Source organism: Oxyura jamaicensis, chromosome 1, assembly GCF_011077185.1.
Source record: "Oxyura jamaicensis isolate SHBP4307 breed ruddy duck chromosome 1, BPBGC_Ojam_1.0, whole genome shotgun sequence".
Taxonomy (NCBI): Eukaryota; Metazoa; Chordata; class Aves; order Anseriformes; family Anatidae; genus Oxyura; species Oxyura jamaicensis.
The window spans coordinates 21,885,994-21,902,205 of NC_048893.1; the positions used below are offsets into that span (position 1 = coordinate 21,885,994).

The 16,212-nt window shown below is 36.0% G+C and overlaps 1 long non-coding RNA gene across 1 annotated transcript; it reads left to right on the top strand.

Moving 5' to 3' along the window:
* The first annotated feature begins 14,536 nt into the window (after positions 1-14,536).
* On the top strand, positions 14,537-15,529 carry LOC118155816. The gene is made up of 2 exons (XR_004746032.1): positions 14,537-14,572; positions 15,464-15,529. It is a non-coding gene; the product is annotated as an uncharacterized LOC118155816 (long non-coding RNA).
* The last annotated feature ends 683 nt before the right edge of the window (positions 15,530-16,212 follow it).

The window sequence follows — 16,212 nt, forward strand, 5'->3', positions numbered from 1 at the left end:
ATATGCTTACTGAAAGTAATCACAGCATGTTTTGTGGTTGTTCTATGTACAGAGAGGAGCTATACATGTTTTAACTCTATGGTATGGTACTACAACCTTCTCCATGGATTTTATTTATTTATTATTTTTATCTTGAAAGACTCAGGTTTTCTTCACATTACAATGCTTTGGGAAGCTTCATTAGAAATGGTCTCTTTTGGAGGAAATATACTACTCTGTGCTAGTGTGGTCTGACATTGTGTACTGTGTGCAGTTTGTACCACAGTATAAGAAAGATATAAAGCTGTTAGTGTCCAAAGGAGGGAAACAGAGATGGTAAAGGATCTAGAGGGGAAGATGTATGAGGAGCATCTGAAGTCACTTGGATAGTTCAGCCTGGAGAACAAGGAACTGAGCAGAGACCTCACTGTGGTCTACAACTTCCTTGTAAGAGGGAGCAGAGAGGCAGGCACTGATCTCTTCTCTCTGCTGACCCCCAACAGGACCCAAGGTAACAGTTTGAAGCTGCAACAAGGGAGGTTCAGGCTGGATATCAGGAAACGTTTTTTCACCAAGAGAGTGGTTGGGCACTGGAACAGGCTCCCTAGGAAAGCGGTCATGGCACCAAGCCTGCTGAAATTCAAGAATTGTTTGGACTACACTCTCAGAGACCTGGTCTGATCTTTTTTTTTTTTTTTATTTTGGGTTTTGGGGGGGGGGGGGGGGGGAGGAGGGGGGGGGGGGGGAAGGGGGATTGTCAGGGTGGGAGGGTGGAAGGGGGATTGTCCTTTGGGAACACAGGAGTTGGTCTCAATGATCCTTGTGGGTCCCTTCCAGCTCAGATATTCTATGAACCATTCTCATAATTCTTCTAGAGTAAGTCTCCTTTATATAGAGTATGCTTTGCTTTCAAGAACAGTGTCAGACATTCATAGCAAGGAGGCTTCTTTCTAATGAATCCTGTGTGTCCATAAGGAAAATAATACCACAGGAGCTTGCAAATTTTCCAGCACACTGGATACTGCTGTATATCTCTTGGTGCTGAGGTACCTGATATAGCCCCTGACCTATGTTTGATGAGGTTGTACTGGAAACCCAGGCTTTCCCTAAGCAGCGCTAATGACAGCCTTCCCTGTGGTAGGGAAACATCACTTAATTGTTTCCATCTGGGTGAACTTCCTACAGATATGAAGTCAGGGATCAAAGCAAGGTCTTTTCTGAAGAGAAGAAATGCAATACCAGCTTTCATGTCTGGTATAGTGGGGTTGAGCTGACAGCTGCCAGGGCCAAAGCTCCTGTTGCATAAGACCCAAGGCTCTGCAGCATGGGAAAGTAACAGAACTTAACCAAAATATATTTGCATAATGTGGGACTTGCAACACATCCTGACCTAGGAAATACATATTACTGCTTATCCAGCACTGTAACAGGTAGATTGAGGCTTATGTTTTTGTTGTTGTTGTTTTCAGTTAGATTGTGAATTTACAACTACATAAGTCCAGTCCCCTCCAACCACCTCAGAGTTTATGAAGTTAATTTTGAATAAGAGATTAACTGAATTCAAACTTACTTGGAGACATTTAACTGAAGAGAATGATATCAGGTCAGTTTCAAGTATCCACAAAGTCTTCAGTCGCATGTTTCCCATGCTGAATTTGATATCGACAGGATATGTAACACATAACCAAGATTACAAATTTTAGATTGCCTTTTGAGTAAACTGGGTCAGACTCTCAGAAAATAAGAGAGAAAGACAAAAAATGAGATAGACTGATATCCGTGGTATCCCTATTTTCTATTCAGATTTAAAATGCAAATAACAATGCATTAACATGTAGAGAGATCAAAGTATTCAGTCAGTGACGTCTTTGTTGAGCAATTAAATGAGTTTACAAAGCTACTATTCCTACTCTGAAAAAAATGGGAATTCTCCTGCATTAATGATATGGCTACACAGTTTCAACACACATTTTGGGCAAAATGAGCTAGGTTTGTTTCTTCTCTTCATAACACGTCTGTGCATTAGCACTGTCTGTGGATCATAAGTGTATACCATTTTTTATAAAGAAAAATGTCCTACTGACTAGAAAGGAAACTTAGGTGTTCACTTGAGGAGTTTTTTTAACTAGAAACAGAATAACACTGAAGTGCAAAATAAGGGGCACTGAACCTTCCCAACACAGTATGTGGACTCTGAATAGCAATGATACTTCTGTTTGTGTCAGCATTTCAGTCTCACAATTATTCTTTATGTCATTTTAACAAATAGGACCAAAAAGAAACTATATCAGTCTTTCCTAGCAATGAATTTGTTTATATTCTATATAGCAGAAAAATTAAGTTGTTGTGCTATTTTCACATTTTAATGTATTCTGAATAGTTTTGGGTGTTACAAATTCCTTAATGAGCTTTCATCTTTCACTTGATAGCTTTCCTTCAATAGAGCTATTTGATAAGATTCCATACTATAATGGCATAGATTTCTCCCTTTGTTAAACTTTCATCACTACAGTACTGCTGTTTTTTGCGGGGTTAGATGTGCATAGTAATTTGAATAAAATTAAAATAAAAAGGAAAAAAAAAAATGAGAGAGAGAGAAAGAAGCTAGATGTCCTAAGTTAAATGGATAACAAATAAAAAAAAAAAAAAAAAAAAAAAAAAAGAATTACAGTAGTGGATATACTGGATATATAAGTAATTAGTAAAAAGGAAATAAAAGGAAATACTGTCCTTAAAGTTGTCTATGCATATAATCTATTTTCTCCTTGTACATACAAAATCTAATAATTCATGTATCACCTTGAAAAAAAGAGAATTTGAAGGTGATATCTCAAAAAGAATATAGTGTAATGTAGACATTTGGGACACTGCCATTACAATATTAATTTGGATAGATAATCAATTTTCTGACCTAAAATTTCTTATTTTTGTCTGTCTGTCTATTTAGAATAACATAAAATTGTCCAGGTGAGGCTGATTTATCTGTATCTGGCACTTAGTAGTAGACTTTGTCATAGCTTGTGCTTTGACAATGTAAAACAAGAGTATGCATCTCAGATCTGTAGGTGTGTGCAATACAATCAGTCCAATAGATATGAAGCTTAGGGTCTGAATGTTTCTAATTCCATCAGAATTCTCTTTCACAGTTCCAGTCCCCCCAGGGAGTCATCTAATGTAATTGTTTTTTGAATGGCTTCAGTGATTTTGCTTTAATGACAATGCCCAATGGGCTGCTCCACACATTTCTAATCTTTCCCATGAAAAAGTTCTTCCTGGCATCTGCTTAAAGTTTGCTTTTTTGTTTAGTTTCTTGTTATTCTGGGAGGCCAAAAAAAAATTAAAAAAAATCATTTAAGACTTCATATGTATCATGTGGTTCAGCATCATATTTTAAGCTGATGATATAATGCTTACAGTTTAATCTAGGAGCCAATATGACATTATTTGCTAATGTCTGTATGTGTCTATATACATATGGTATGCGGCCAATGGTGACTGTTCACTGTAATTTGTTGAGAAATATTTAATAGCTAGTAATGCATTTTCCATAATGGAACTTGCTTTATGATTTAAGAGCAACCACGAGAATTAGATTCTTGTCACTATGAGGTTAATCCAAGATTTTATGTGAGATGCCAGTACATTCTGAAATATTGTAGAGAGTTGAAGTCATCCAGTTCTCACTGAAATGCCCAGAAGCCTTCAAAATTAAATAAGAAGAGTCTAATTTCCAGATGACTAAATTATCACTGTGTAAAAAATAAACCTATCTGTTGGAATACCTTACCTGCCACATCCAGTTCCTGCACTGATATTTTCTGATGAATATGGAAATGAGCAGAGAATGAATAGCTGAAAACTGTGACAAGGGTTATGACTTGGGCACAGTGCCTGGTACTCTGTCAGTGCCACAAAACTGCTGCTAGTTTGAGGTAAATCCACAAAGCAATTTAGGGGTTATAGTTCTGCACTTAGAGGGTCAAACTGAAAATCAAAATCAACCTCAATTAAAAAACTGTACAAACCAGTCTATAACTTGTTTCTTTATAGCCCTGAATAGAGTGAAAGTCTTTGTTGACCACAAATTAAAGCTGAAACAACATTTCTCCATTTATGAATTATGTAGTTGAACTAAAACTATATGATGACGCTAAAAACTTACAATGGCACCAAGAGATGTTTTCAAGATGCTTTCTCTGGTGTATATGTATTTCCATTCACATGTGGATTCATTAGGGTCTTAAAGACAGCTTCTTCCAGCTGGGCTTCATCTCCTATTCTCTGCTCCAGATTCCTGTTCCCTAGTTCAGCCTAGGGCCACAGTTTCTCCCTAGTTTGTCAGTCCTGAATAATGGACACAGGGAGAGGGGTGAAAGGAACTGGACTGTGCCAGCTAGTGCCCCATGTCTGAACTAAATGGAAATTGAAAGCTGGTATTTGCTCTGTTGTATAGCCTCTTGAAGTTTTAATTGTAGGACTTTCCACCTGAACTAGTTTGAAGAGGTTTAAAGTTAATGAGTTAATGAATCAGTTAATGAGCCATTGATTACCTGAAATGAAAACAGTAACAAGTTGAGGTATATGTGAATCTGTACAATAATGAAGCTAAATAAATAAATAAATAAATAAATAAATCTTGGATCTATTTCTTGGCTTAGCCTGAGAATACCCTGCTGTATCATTGAATTCATAGTCCCAGGGCTAGATATTCAGATTTCCAAATATTTGCGTGGATTCAAACAATCCTGTGCTATCAGGAAAGCTGAAGAGGAATAGATCATAAACACTTAACAACCTTAGGAACAAAAAACAAAACACAAGTCTGGTGTCTTTGATGAAAAACAAAGAAACAAACAACAACAACAAAAAAAACAATCAAACAACAACACAAAAGAAAAATGTGTGATATCCTACCTGCTCAATATGACTCTGTTCAACATAATCTGGGATTTGGAAATCCAGTGTTATAACATTTGCTCTTTTTCCTGATTTAGAGTAGAAATTTTCCTTCACATGAATAGTCTTGGCTTTGTACACTCTACTTTTTACATAATGTAGAAAAACTTCCTGCAGGAAACTGTGAAATATATATATATATTAAAAATAAATAACTAAATAAATCCTGGAATAAGACACCAGTGATAGTTTCAGAAAACAACCAGTGTTTCCATTTTGTTTTGTGCTATGAAAGCTTAAGTAAGCACATGTAGAGGCAATTGAATTCTATAGCTATTAAAAGAGGACTCTGGGGGATGTTTTGCAATAAATGACCCATGAACAGATAAGTTTATACTAAACTGTGAAGCCTATTTTTTATTATAAGTACCAATATGTGGTACATAATGAACAACTCTCTGGCTCTGGAGGAGGGCAGGCTTCTGAGCAGCATTCTGAACATGAGTCTTGTCCACAGGAAGTGTTTGACACTCCTTGGAAGATTATCACTGAGATGTCATCAAGACAGCAATTTTCAACAGTTTTGAATGCTTTTCAAACTAAAGGTTAGCAAACATTTCTTTATTTTTTAAACAGAGGTGGCTGAATCAAATAATAACTAGATTCAGCACAACACAGCAGGAGATTGATTGCGTGTAAAGAAATAACAGTGAGTGGAATGGGGAAGCAGAGAAGAAACAATACATAAATTGAGCAATAAGGGTGACACTATTGATGTAATGACTGAAGTTCATGTATGTTGTTTATCTGTTTCAAGGTCTGTGACTCATAACCACCTTTGTATGAAAGAAATGTCATCCCTCCCCACAGCCAGAAAAAAATAAATAAATTACTTATTTAGGTGGTATTAAATGCTGAGAAGCTGTCTGAAGAGTATGATTCCAGGATTAGTTAAGTGGAATTTATCCACATTTGAGCATCGATATTTGGATGAAGTTAAGTTTTTTTGTGGAAAAAATGCCAAAAGATATTTTAGTTAGACATGTTTTTCTGTGAAGTACCTGCAGCTGTGTAGTAAAATTTTGTCATTTAAGACCAGAAAGTACAGAAAAAGTATGGAAACATACATCTCCAAAGATGTTGATGTATTCCCTAAGAAAAATCTTATGCCAACCAAAGATTTGAATAGAGATTCCTTTATCAACTCTGAGGTTTTAATGTTACATAAGAATTTGTTCTACAGTGAGAATCATGCCTGGATAAAATATCTCAGTTAACTCTCCAATAGCCGCATTTTAAAAGTTACATTAAAAAAAAAAAAAAAAAAAAAAAAAGAGAGAGAGAGAGAGAGAGAGAGAGAGAAAAGAGCCTTTGTTCACCTTTGTTCAGTAAAAGTAGAGATACTTGTAGACCTTTTAGACTATGATGCATCCAAAGAGCAAATATTTTGAAGAAGATAGATATTTCCACTGTGAACAGTTGTTTAATCTATAAATCTATATATAACTTGTCTAGCTGAAAAAATACTCTTTGGAACTGAATCAAATATTCCTTCAGTAATGTGGTAGATTAAGGAAGTGATATTAGAATTAAGTTCCATGATGAAATTATGGCTAAGAATATATAGCTTGAAAAATACAGATAAGAAAGACTTAAACATGACAAACATTTTGAACATTACAGAGCAAAGCTCAAAGATTGATTTAATTAGCAGTCCAAAAATTTATGCTAAACTATAGCAATCATGATTAGAATCAGTAATTAAGATTCCATTAGATGTAAAACTTATGCAAAATGCATTAATGAAAATTGTATAATAAATTAAAGAATTAAACTCTTAGAACCCTCTCCGTGCAGAGATTTTTGTCATTAAGGAAATTGTCTGCAACTAGATCTGAAATCTCTCAGCCATGACACAGGAGATTATCCACCTTCCCACAAAGCAATGTTTTTACGTTGATATAATGTTGTTTGAAATGTCAATTAAAAATTTATGTTTAAATATTTCTTTAACAATAAAGAGGGCAAAACATTAGATACAACAATGATAATTATAACCGTAGAACCATTAACGTATTAGAATCAAGCTTTAGTTAGAAATATTTGTGAAATATTTTAAGCAAACCTAGTTTTAACATGTATTTCTCTTTATTATTTTGAATGGATAGTAAAATGGAATACTCTATTTGTTTTTGAACATCATGTAAGCAGATTATCTGAGTAACCTCTCAAACATCCAGTTAAATTTGTACAAACCAGTTTACATGCCAAAACAACTATTTGAAAGTCAAATAAATAAATGCATATACATCCATTTGGAAAATGACCTTTCTAACTTCTATTCTGTAAAAACCAAAATCAACCTCCTTCCCCCCCCACCCCCCCCACCCCCCAAAAAAATCTATCACTAATATTTAATGCTGTGATTAATCACAGAACAAGATTAGATAGACCAAATATTAGTAACCAACAAACCTTAAGTGGTTCAGCTCAAAAACTCAGATTGTGATATCCCTTTGGGATCACACACACACACACACACACACACACACGCACACGCACGCACACGCACACACACACGCAGGCCACTCACTCAATGCAAATTCCTTTGATTCTTTATGTCTGTTAAATTTAATTATTTTATTTATTGACTAGAAAATATTCAGAAACCCCAAAGGATCACCATCAAAATATATTTTAAATATAGAAGAAAAGGTGTTAAGAAACAGATCAGTTAATTGACTGACGGTTAATAAGGGGTTTACTATATAAAGTGATAAGCACTTTAAATAAATAATAAAGAAAAAAGAACAGTGTCAACTAATTAAATCATTGAAATAAGAATTTTAACCCCCCCAAAGTGATGATTAATTTAATTCCAAACAGGCAGATTGTTCCACTGATTGTTCAACTCTTTAGGAGGAGTTGCACATTTACGTGTATGCTTGCACATTTTACTGGATCACACAAGGGAATGCTTTAACAAGAACATGCTTATGCATTTGAGATGTTCATAATGCCAAAGGGAAGCAAGTCACAGTGTAACTGGCTCTCATGGTATCTCAGGGTATTATGTAATTTAGAATGTTGCCATGGGTTTTTAAAGACATACTAACTTCTTTGCTTTATTGAATGTACCTTCAATTTTAAGGCCTAGAAATCCTTGTAGAACTATCTGCTAGAATATGTGACGATAAAATGAAGATGCTAATATTTTTCTATTCCACATGGATGTAACCAAGATAAGAATATAAAAGCTGTAAGACATTCTAATACTGTAGCAAGTAGCTGATTGAGAAAACTGACCTAAAGGAGACAAAACAATTATTTTTCTTTTGAATACAATAACAGAAAAGTCATAAGCTTTCCCAAAACATAATAAATTACATTGTGTTTTCCAAGACTATAAAAGATGTGCTTGAGTGCTCCAACTACGTGTGAAAGCCTGAACTTGACTGAAATTAGTATTTTTCTTTTAGATTTTTTATTATGGCTATTAACAATATTACTTTTATCTCTTTTCTGATGCAGCAATCCTCTGTGTTCATGTAATCATGATTTCTGTTTGGTGGAAAATGGGCTTGCTTAATTTATAAGATTTTTAACACGTAGTGCTTGAACTGTTATGAAGGGGTGGTCTAGTATGTATCTGGAGTTTTGAAATTAACGAAATTGATATGTTCAATAAAAAATAATAAAAATAATTGCCTGCCTAGCTGACATGCAACACAGTTAAATGAATAAATTGTTTAGTAGGAAATGCGGAGGACAGAGGCATTCCCAAAATTCCTAACAAAGCAACCTTTCACCTGCTAGGGATTCACCTTCCTCTTCAGAGACAAATTTACTTAGGAGTCTAAGGTATGGAAATCTAGGTATAGTTAAGCTTTTTGGAAGTTGAAGAGGAAAAGGACAATACTGAGGAATACACACTTACCAGAGAATTAAGAATCCTATCTTGCTTGGAAGAGCTCAGTTCTGGGTCCCTTCCTGAATGTCAACTTGTACATTATATGCATAATTTAATTTTATGGGAAAATAAATAAATAATCACAAAAAAACTTAAAATATTGTTAGAAATAATTTTAAATTAAAGTCTAATTCAATAATTTTACAAGTCTGCTTCACAGGTAGGAGATGTTTGTGAACACATCACATAAATTTGAAATTCTTTACTCAAAATTATATGTAGTTTTGAAAAGCAGCTGGACAATCTGATGAAAGAATAACCATGAAGGGATATTATCTACAAAGACACCACTTCTTAAGCAAAAAGTTGTGGTGGCAAAACTATGCCAGGATTCTTCTTTATAGAAGAATCATTATATGCATGCTCTGTTCTAGCACTTTTAGAATATCTGTTACAGACAGAAACAGAATACCGGACCATGAAGTCCAGTGATTTCACATAGTGGAAGTTTGAAGGTGTAAAATGTTGTCCTCTCAAAGCATCTTCTCTCAGAATATCATATCTCATATCATCTTCTGTTTTAGATTTGGCTTATTGTTTGTGATAACAGAATCTTCCACACATGCACTATACCCACTGTATTGAAGATCTTCACAAGTTCGGTTCTTCAGCATTATTTCCATACCAATAACAGATAATATTATTAATTCATGAAACCACACGATATCTTTGTCTCCTTCATGCAGAGCTAGTATTGGCACAAAGATGAAGGCCAAGACACAGTCATTTGAACTGACGATTCAATATGAATCCAGGAAGCAGATTAAGATGTACTACTGGCCCAAAATACATCTATCAACACGTACATATCAAGGGAAAGAAACAATGTAGTCTTTAATATGGATAGCATCATTCTTCAGTGAAATTCATTACAAACTATCTGAACATCATTCTCACAAGGGAAATCTATTCAAGATGTGTATCTTTGGGGGGAAAAAAAATAAAAATAAAAATGTTGCTCTAGGGTGAAAAGGGTAGTTGGTCTATGAAATATGCAATATCCATGTCCTCTAGATTGTACTTACGGTTATAGAGGAAGATGTATTAAAGAAAAAATAAAATAAAATAAAAGATATATTTTTAATCAGCTGCTTAGATTATTTGCATCTCAACATGTCAGACTGATAACTGAAAACTCTGAAAGTGGAATGGTAATAGTACATGATATTATGCACATACTTAGAAAAAAAAAAATATATCGTAAAACCAAAATAATTTAACATGATATTTCTTTTCCATAACAAAATTATTGACAAAAACACAGTCACTGAAAAACAATCACAAACTCAAGGAATATATATGGACCAAACCTCCATCAAAGGAATGTAGTATTCCTTCAAAAATTTAGATCCACCTTACTATGGTTGTCAGAGTAGAACAGTAGAACAGTTACAGAAGTAACAGAAGCAAATATCAAAATCCAGTAATTTCCAGCAATTCTATCGTGGTTACTGAAAAGTCAACTTTGTTTACTAAATTTATAAAAGAAACTGAAAGAGACTTTCAAATAATCCAAAAGTCAGACCAACATTCTTTCAATTTTCGCCTCGTACCTATAAATGGCAAAGCTGATCTATTTTGTTTAGAAAATTAAAAATCCACATGTGGAATGGTACTTCATATACAGAGTGTTACAAGACATTGAAGAGGGGAAAAATAGCTGTAGAAAGAGATTTCTGAAACACAAAATTTTTAGAGTCATGGCATGTTAGAATATGAAAGAAAGTTGGAAGATAATGTCTCAGTATCAGTTCAGCATATTCATTTCTAGGTCAAATAAACTGAACTTTTCATTTACTGATTTTTTCCTTCTGCAAACTCAGGCATATTCCTTCCTTAACTCTGCCCCCTGAGAGATATGGATAGAAGTTATGGGCAAGGCTTTCAGGTTGGAAATATGAGAAATTTCTTCTCAGAAAGAGTGGTTAGGTATTAGAACGGATTGTCCTGGGAGGTGGTGGAATCACCATCCCTGGGGGTGTTTAAGGAAAGCTTGGCTGTGGTATTTAGGGACATGGTTTAGTGGGTAATATTTGTGGTAAGGGACCAGATGATGGATGGACCTGATGATCTTGAAGGTCTTTTCCAAACTTAAGGATTCTATGATTCTATAAGAGAAATATACATGCAAGCTAAGTGTTTATTTTTATGTGCCAGATTAAGAAGCAGTCTGATGTTAATATCAGTTATTCTGTTTCTGTGTGAAAGGATGATTCTGAACCCTGAAGGAAAGATCTGAAAATTTGAAATTGGAATGAAGATTTGAAGGGGAAAGAAAACTGAATTCAAGGTGTAATGGATTAAATCCACACAGAAGTCATTGAAAAATATCTATTGAATGGAAAATATAACTGGTATAATAGGGATTCAACCAGGGGCCAGACACTTCAATGGAAACACAGAAGTATGCTGAAGCTGATCAGATAAAGATGATAGAAATAAAAATCATAGTAAAACAAAACTGAACAGAAAGGTTTTAAAACACATTTTGTACAGATATCAGAGATCTTATGACCTGTACATATTAAATACGGGTTATCAGTAGGAGTAGCAGAACTAAGACAAAGCTATTTTTTGCAATTATGCAATGAAAAGAGATGACTACTCAGCCTAACATGAAGAATTTTTCTGATAAAAATCAAGTGGCTTTCTATAAACATGTCTGAATGTCATAGAAAATGTATCCCACCAACAGGACAAATGACTGGTTGAGTTCTATCATCAGCATAATTCTCTATTATATTAATAGATTCATAGATTATATATCAAGAAAAGGTCATGTAGTCTGACCTGTAATATGTCAGAAGTTTCTTAAATTAAGTTCTATTTGAACTAGAACAAGTCTTCCAAAAAATAAAAATAAAAATAAAAATATTTTAAACATTCTGAATGATGATGAATCTACCACACCTCTTGGTAGAAGAGCGTTGTAAAGGTTAATACCTTCATTGTTAATATATATATATATATATATGTATGTATGTATATTTATATATATATTATATCTATATATATTATATACATTATATATATATGTATATATATACATACATTATATAATATATATATAATGTATGTGTATATATATATACATATATTATATACACATATATATACATATATATACACATATATACATATATATATATTTCCTCACCTGAATATATCTATATTTTCTGCTATATACTTTCTGCTTAGATGTGCTGGCACACTGACATCTCTGGTCTCCTTGTTACTACTTATATGCTGTAATGAGGTTGCCTTTTAACCTCCCTCTTGTTAAGCTAAAGAGGTAGAGTTTCTGGAGTCTTGCAGAGTGTGACTTTTAATCTTTTAATTGTTGCTGCAACTCTGTAATGAACAAAGTGTCATCGTCTTTCTGAATGGAGCCATCCAATACAGTCAGGAGCTATGGAAGTCATTGTCCCAGTGATAAATGTACAAGCTATACTTATATTTCTTAAGGTGTGCTGCCTGAGAGTGATTTCAGACCCCTGAGATAAGCTCTACAGAAGCTTCTGTGTCCATATTAATGTTGCACCTCCACCCATACTTCTCCATGTAGTGCTGTTACAAAGCCCTGTTTTAGAAACAAATTTCTCCTGGATTTCCCATGATCTATCTTTGACCCCAGGATAAAGCTGCAATGCTTGCTTGAAAATGAGAATTGTCTTACAGGCTTTCATAGGATTATATATATATATATATATATATATATATATATATATATTGTGTAGCATGAACATGAAGTGTATGTTTTGCAGGGTCTTGGATGTGTTATGAAGGAAATGGAAGTGAGACAAACTGAAGAATCAAGGTAGGCCTTCTAGGCTAAAGTAAGGTGAAAAGAGCTAAACTTAGTGCACTTTGACTCCTTTCCCCTCTACAGAATAGTCCCTTGAGTAAACTAACTTGAGAATCACATCCAGATTTTATCCAGGAACAACCTGTTTATGTATAGAGCAAATTACAGAATCACAGCTAAAGAAACTTTTTTTTGCACAAGCTCCATGACAGTTCTTTCACATTGTGGTGGTTTTACCGTGCTAGGCAGTTGAACACCACAACCGCTCTCTCACTCCCCCTCCTCAGATGAGGAGGGGAAGAAGTAAAGGAAAGAACAACTCACGGGTTGAGATAAGGATGATTTAATTAAAAAGGGGAAAAATATATATATATATATAATTAAGGAAATATTATTATTAATTAAACAATTCAACTAAAGGGAAAAAAAAGGGAAAGGGGAAAAGGGAGGGGGAAAGGGAATAACTTATCAAAACAAGTAAAGGCTATGTGGAAGTGCAGAGGAAAAAAATTACTCTCTACTTCCCACAAATGAGCGATGCTTGACCATGTCCTTGAAGCAGGGCCTCAACGCACGTAGCCGGTGTTCAGGAGGAGGACAGACGTTTTTGCAACGAGAGCCCACCCCTCCCCTCTTCCTTTTTCCACCTTTTATTGCTGAGTGTGACATCATATGGTATGGAATATCCCTTTGGTTGGTTTAGGTCAGCTGCCCTGCTGATGTTTCTTTCTCACTTTTTGCCCACCCCCTAGGAGGGTCAGAGAGAGTCCTGATACTGTGCCAGCACTTCTCAGCAGCAGACACAACACCGGTGTGATACCACTGCTGTTCTAGCTACAAGTGCAGAGCGCAGCACTGTATGGGCTGCTGCAGGGAAAGTTAACATCCCAGCCAGACCCAGTACACACATGCAAGAACTATGTTAGCCTATTTTCCTACAGAGAACTTCCACAAGAAGCTTAAAGTATCAATTGCTTCCCAAACTAGCATCTTTCATACAATCAAGAAACCCTAGTGAACAGTTCATAGTCTTACTCTGGGAAAACTGTTTTTCTCTGTTAGATCCTATAGATATTTATCTAATGGGAAAATTGGCCTAGAATATTATCCAGCTGTTGTTAATTAAATGGGCCCAGAGTGATGGCCTTGTTTGTTTTAAAGTAAATAAAAAATAGATGAGCAGCTGTGTTATACTTTTGCTCATTTTCTTTTTTTTTTTTTTTTTTTTTTTTTCTGAAAAGTAAGCACAAGCATTATTTCTGAACTGCAAAATGTCTGTCTCATTCTGATTTCATATTTGGAGGCTTTCCCATTCACAGGAAGAGCTTTCTCAATATGGAGAGACAGGTACATTTTAAGGATATGTAATAACAAGAAATATTTAGCCTTTATCACAGAATACCCGGAATACCCAGAATACCCAGATGTATTTCGTCCCCAGATCTGGTCCCCCAGATCTGGTCCCCAGAATTTTTCCACCAGGAGCATGCTTCAAGAGAGCAGTCAACTATTTCTATAGCTTTGAAGATGATGAAAGGGTCCCCATCTTAAAAAGGACCAGTTCCCAGCCTGTCTCAAAAAATAATTGCTCTAGGGCTATAATCTGAGTTTCCTTTCTGTAATGTGAACATCCAAAGAGACTCATCCTCCTTTCTCAGTGGAGTTTGATGCTGCCTCGTCTGAAGGGTTTCAGTACTCAGTCGCGTAGTCCAGACTCTCGTGTTTTGAGAGGGATTGCACTCCCCTTACATAATATGGGAATCCCATTTTTCTGTCTCAAGGGTGAATGGTGTGTGGAACTTATAAATCATTGCAGATTGTGGTTTTTGTCTCTACTGCCATGTAAGTTAAGGCCATGCAAGTACCTTTTACTGTTTCATCTTCCCTTGCTATCTCCATCTTATTCAAAGCAGTCAGGACTGGTTTGCTTCTCTCTTCTCTGGAAATTTGCACTAGGAACCATTGTTAGAATCAGAATCCTGATCTAAGAGTATGATGAAAAATGTTGCACTCCAAGGTGGAAATTGGAGAGGAAAATATTCATGTATACGTAAGAATTGTACTCAAGCATCTGATTTCACCTTTTCTTACACCTTAACAGATGCTTACACCTTTGAAGTGAAAACTTGAAACCTGAGAAGCAACAGGTAGTTTTCTCTGTTTCCCTTGGGGATAGTGTACTCTTCGGTGCTTTGCTTCTAGACAAACAGTTCAAAATTTTAAAGTCATGTTGTCAGTCATACAACCAAACAACCTTGCAGAGCATTACATGTTCCCCTCCAGATAGATCAAGCCCTGAGTGCAAGATCAGATGAGTAAATAATGCCAACATGTAAAACTAACTTGTAAATACATTGCTTTTTGGCACTTTCTGGGGCTTAGAACTATTTCAGTGAGAAGTAGGTCTTCTGGGGTGAACTGAAATTATAACTCTATGCCACAATGATGCCACAATGTCTATTTGTTAAGGGGGGTGGGAGTGGGGGGGGGGGGGGGGCGTGGCAGGGGACAAAATTCCTTATGGACACCTGAAGGTTGCAAAATAAAAATAAAATTTAGGTGAAGGAAAAGTTCCTTCTCTGTTGTTGTTGTTGGTTTCTTTTTTCTTTCCATACAGTCTTAAAATGAAGGTCCCATTTTCTGGCCCTTGGCAGATTGTAAGCATTCTGGAACATTTCACATTACGTAGGTCATATCTATCTGAAATGATACTATCATACCTATAGCCTGCTGCAGGCTGAAAAGTAGCCTATGCCTCGGGTACTGTTTTATGCCTTTGCTTTTGTTACTACACCCTTGTAAGTCTTCAAAAGGGAAATGAAATTATCCTAGACAGAAGAAACACCAACCAGAAGAAACTTCAGTTGTTAGGGCCTGAATTCTCACAGAAACCAAAGGCAGACATCTTACTGACTTGAAGCAAGGGGCTTTAATCTATCCTGCTTTGGTTACTAATGAAGGAGCATGAAAGAGACACATGTCCTTGCCTCTGAAGAGGAGGTGAAGGAACAGCTAGTGCAAGGGACACAAAAATCAGTGGCGCCAGACTAATAGGTGGTTGTATCTGAGCTTGGAGACTGCAACACAGAATCACCTAGGTTGGAAGAGACCTCCAAGATCACCTAGTCCAACCTCTGACCTAACACTACCAAGTCCTCCACTAAGCCATATCCCTAAGCTCTACATCTAAACGTCTTTTAAAGACCTCCAGGGATGGTGATTCAACCACTTCCCTGGGCAGCCCGTTCCAATGCCTACCACCCCGTTTGGTGAAGAAGTTCTTCCTCATGTCCAACCTAAACCTCCCTTGGTGCAACTTTAGCCCATTCCCCCTCGTCCGGGCACTTGGAAGAATAGACCAACCCCCACCTCGCTGCAGCCTCCTTTAAGGTACCTGTAGAGTGTGCTAAGGTCGCCCCGAGCCTCCTCTTCTCCAGACTGAACAATCCCAGCTCCCTCAGCCGCTCCTCATAAGACTTCTTCTCCAGATCCCTCACCGGCTTTGTTGCCCTTCTCTGGACTCGCTGGAGCCCCTCAATATCCTTCTTGTAGCGAGGGGCCC